Genomic DNA, 5,228 nt, shown 5'->3' with positions numbered 1-5,228 from the left:
GTTGCTTTCATGGTCCCAGTCTGCGTGCACCCTTCTCACGTCTGTTTTTGCCAGCTTTCCGGCCACTTTGCCCCACTTTACAGCGCCCATTTTCACAGTCAGCAGTCGTTTTAATTCTTGTGTGGTCGGGCTGAATTCTCTGCATATCGCAAGCAGTTCACTGGCAAACCGTTCACCCGCGTCTTGTGGGTCTGGTAGATGTGCCATAGCGTCCTTCATATCAGACATTGTCCAGGCTCTGAAGACTAGTATTGGCCCGTCCGTGCCAGCAACTTCAACCATCGGAGCCGTCACATTCGACATTTTGAATTTTGCCGCTGTAAAACTGACCTTTTCTGGCTTGGCTTGTGATCTTGTCAACATTTGCTGTTCGCTTGGTTCCGGTCTCCTCTCGCCTTCTTCGCTGCTTGTCGCGGTCCGTGCTGAGGAGTCTGTCTCCCCCTGCCGTACTGGCGGTGTTGGTAGTTGTGCTCGAAGATGTTCTGATAGTCTTTTTACCACTCGCTCAGCGGCTTCGGCTTCCGCTCGTGCTACTCTTGCATCTGCCTCTGCCTGCGCTGCTCTTTGGGCTGTCAATGTCAATTCAATTTGTGCTCTTGCTTCTGCGAGTTGTTCTTCTTGGGCTGCCATTCGGTGTGCCATTTGTTGTCTGCCCTGCTCCAGTTCTTGTGCGGTTCTCAGGGGTGGTGGAGAGCGGTCCAGATCGAGGTCCAGCTTGAGGGCCGTTATCTCTGCTACGGGATAATGATTTGTGTTGTAGGCAGGCGGCGGGGCCGTTGCCATCTCGGTCACATGTGGGGAAACACATACATTCGGTTCATTAGTAGTATTCTGTTCCAGTGGAACTGTCTTCACACATACAACATTCTTCACATCTTTCTCGCTGTTCCCCACTAGTTCTTTTTGTATCTGTTTTCGTTCTCGCCTGTCAGCCTCTTCTACCCAACACATTATAGTCTGTTCACACCCCTTGCATATATGTTTAACACACATACAGCAACCATTCTGTTTTCCCTCGTTCTTTTTTATTGATTCTTTTACGACATTAAGTCTTATCTTACTCAAAGTTCCCGCCTCGGGGAAATCGTGATATTTGATCAGTTTTTTTATGTCAACCATACATTTACCCCCATAATTATTTCTCATTTGACAGAATATAGGTGTGTAAAAATGGTCTAATTTACTATTAGATGACCCCATTTTTTGGCTGAATCTTCTCTCTTGGATTTTTTGCTTTTGACGCGCGTCTTATTTATCTGTCAAACGTCTTCGACAGATCCGGTACTGTCACCTTGGACCGACAAGGGTAGCAAATCTGCTCTGTAATTACGGTTTATTCAATCTCCTCACGCACCCAATCAATCAAGCGTGCACAAGAATTAGTTCAAGCGCGTTTCTTCCGTACGCTGTTTTACATAGAATTAACTCAAGCGCTTTTGCTGGACTTAATTAAGTTACAATCAAAGATTTTGAATAAACCAGTACTTCAGTTGTGACTCTTCCTGTTCACCTACGAGCAATTATGGTACTTCTGTTACCACCTACAGGAGCTTAGCTGGTCCTGAATGCGGGTATTGGCTCTCTCTCCCTTAATCTGTTGAGTTCTATCTCAAACTGTCGAGGTATGAGACTGGCCGCCTGGTGCTGCCAGGGTTGTGCACTTCCGTCAAATCCGTTCTCAGGACCAGGAGAAGAAGTTTCCGCATAAGATCCCACTTCTGACACCAATTTGTAAAAGCAATTTTCAGAGGTTAACAAAAACCAGCATCAAAAGGTGTAAGAAAACTTTCAAGAGGCAAATTGTAATAAAGAGAAAAGGTTTATTCTGTATGAGGATTCTTTTCACAAACCGCAGCTACCCAGTTTCGAAACAGAATGCCTGTTAGACTCAACAAAACATAGACATTTTATACAGCTCTCAGTCATCATAACCCCTCCTACCAAGTTTCTGTAATTTTCCTTAAAGATATCCTATATCTTTAACTGGTTTGGGCTGGTTTTCTACCCCCCTGGACAGGTCAAACTGTCCTTTGTCCCTGAAAAACCAAAAGGCCTTCATTTACGACCTAAATTACCTCCTGCTTCTCTCAGAAGGGGGTATGGGACTTTATTTTATTAGTAAATGACCCCCTGTATTCTCCTGACTAACTTACTTCTCGGGCTCTAGGTGTCTGTCTTCCTGGCCCATCTGGTTTTATTACGTTTGTTCTTTCCTGTTCCCCTTCAGCTGCCAGAAACCCTCACAGAAACACATGATTAAATGAAATTAACAGTTTGGAAACAAATGAATATAAGTAATACTGAATTTTTCTGTAACACCCACATTGGACATCCATGTTGCCGTGTTCTCAATCCCCCCAGCAAGTTTTTTGGTAACCTGTTATAACAAAAGTATATACATCATTAGCATATGTATTCTTATCAAACCCTAAAAGAACAAATGAGCTCAAGCTTATATAGGTTTACATTTACCTTAGTGGAATCAAGCTTCAGAATTCTGCCAAACTTTGAAGTGGTGACACCTTTGAGTTCATCAAGGTGACCGACAACATCGTTGGCATGCACTGTCTCGAACCACTGGGCCAGGGGCAAGGGAGAGAAGGGTGGTGGTGGTGGGGGATAAACAGCCTGGGACTGCTTCAGGCAGGATCTCTTGTGAATTTCACAATCTGTGAAATAGTCACAGGATCTCCTAGCCCACTCCTCACTGTGTGCCTCTTGAAAGGCCTGCTGCAGGTAACTGGAGCTATTCCCTGCTGTTCTAGGACGCAAAAGTGTCACACATTTTCTGTCCAGTGCCAAATGTGTAGTCAACACAGCAGGGAATTTGTTGCGGTTTAGAGGGGTCAAGTTGCTTTAAAATGTCACTACTCCAAGGACAGACAGGTTGTTTGCACTGGCTTCACCTTGGGTAATCTCCCCCTATTAAATAGTACTTGCTATCCACATCAATGACCTCTCTGACCTTGGTGTAAATGCCAGAGTGGTGCATCTTTCGGTTGCACAGAGTGCATTTCAGAGGGATGCCCCACATACGCATTGGTGCCCAGGAACATCCTCTGTCGAAAGTAATCATGTGGGTTTGGAGGTGCCACAGATCTGATTGGGCTTGGGGGGTGGTGCCAATTCTCCCTGACATTCTGTCTCAGCTGCCAACTTGCGTCATAGAGGATGTGGGCAATCCACTCCCGATCACCTGGCTTGATGACCCGGAGGAACGGCTTTGGCAAAAACCTGGCCCGCCTTACCTCTGGAAAGCACAGAGGGACTGGGAGCCCTGGTGCTGCTGGAGGAGGAGCAGAAGCAGGAGAAGGAAGAAGTGGTGTGCCACTCTGAGTCGCTGGTGCCATCTCAGATAGTGTGGAAGGGCTAGGAGCAGGAGCAACTTGGAGACAGATGGTTGGTGTCGTCTCTTGGGCTGTGAGGCAGACTGGAGCTGGAGCATCTCGGGGAGAGACGATTGGTGTCGGTGTCATCTCTTGGGCTGGGGTAGTGGACGGACGGGCTGAAGGTGTTAGAGGAGAAATGTTTGGGAGGTCTGTGGGAGATTTTGAGACATGACACTTCTCAAGGTGCTCTGATAACCTGACAGCACCCATGGCCTTTGTGCCGCAGTGCTCACACTGCTCCTGGACATGGAAGTCTGACAGGTGCTGAGTAAACTGGTCAAAGAGCACTTCCTGAGCACAAAGGGAGCATGTCATGGTATTATCACCGCTCCCTGTCTGCTGTGGACCTGCTGCGGTCCCTGTCTGTTGTGGACCTGCTGCGGTCCCTGTCTGCTGTGGACCTGCTGCGGTCCTTGTCTGCTGTGGACCTGCTGCGGTCCCTGTCTGCTGTGGACCTGCTGCGGTGCTTGTCTGCTGTGGACCTGCTGCGGTTCCTGTCTGCTGTCCTGACTGAGGGAAACAATATTTTGTATTTACTCTCTATATCCTCTTATCCTCTAAATCACACAAAACTCTGCATCAAAACAGTGATTTGGAGAATCAAGCACAACGAAGAACCAGCCATGGGAAACAGCTGTAGAGGAAGCATTTGTCAGCATCTTTGTCTCATATCATATGTTTAAGGATTCAATGACATTACTTACATCATGGTAGCCACATTTGCAGGGGATCTTTTTCTCAAAAATGTCTTTTTTTCTGACCGTTAGGCCAAATGCAGGGGTCAGGGGACAATTCTTTATCCTCTCTAACATTGCCTTCCAACGTCTGCTCCCAGGTCTCTGGCCAGTGGAAAATTTATATTTCCCCTGGGCAAACAGCATCATGACGCCGGTCCAGAATGAATCTGGCTTTCCTTCCTTTGGCATCTCTATAGGACAAGAGGCAGTCATTAGGCTGTTGTAGGCAACATGTAGGTCTACATGCACAGACAGACAGACAGATAGATAGGAAATTAAGCAACTACAATATAAGGTTGTATGTTTTTTTCCACAGTCTCAACTAATTTGGTCAGGAATATTTCAAGTCTTAAGTTTCTGAGACACTGTTTCATTTATATTGTTATGCTAATGTGAAATAGTTTGTTCAGATCTCATCAGATGGCATGAACTCACACGGATGGTTGTCGGTTATTAAAAATGTAATCAAAACAGTTTAGTGATGAAAGAAATGGAAAAAAATGATACTCTCTCACTCACCATCTCTCTCTCTCTCACTCTCTCTCTCACACACACACACACACACACACACACACACACACACACACACACACACACACACACACACACACACACACACACACACACACACATTCACTCACTCACTCTCTCTTTGAAAAAAATGGCTGTTATTTTACAAACTGAAATTGTATGAGAACTGAACTGAAATCACAACACAAGCCAATCCTGTTTCTTCATGTTTGTTAAGAAATGATCATACCCACTCTTTCACTCACTCTTATTCTCTCTCACACACACTTTATAGCACTCTCTTTGAAAACAATTGGTATCTGAAATTGTATGATGAATGACATGAATATATATTAAAATATCCAATTCAGTTTACCTTGATGCCTATTTTCTGTGTCAATTTCTTGTCCTATTGCAATAGATGTTATATGGTCAGTTGGTGTAACCAATATTTTGTCTAAAAGACTAATATTTTACAAAAAAAGTTAATATGAATAATAATTTAATACTCTACTACACTGTAATAATGGGTGTTTAAACCATTTGTACTCAAATGGTCAAAGAATAGACATAAAACAAGATGTTTACAGCA

This window comes from Siphateles boraxobius, unplaced genomic scaffold (assembly GCF_051911475.1).
Source record: "Siphateles boraxobius isolate OS27281-9 unplaced genomic scaffold, OSU_SipBor_1 63, whole genome shotgun sequence".
In the NCBI taxonomy this organism is placed as follows: Eukaryota; Metazoa; Chordata; class Actinopteri; order Cypriniformes; family Leuciscidae; genus Siphateles; species Siphateles boraxobius.
This window is presented reverse-complemented; position numbering follows the sequence as displayed.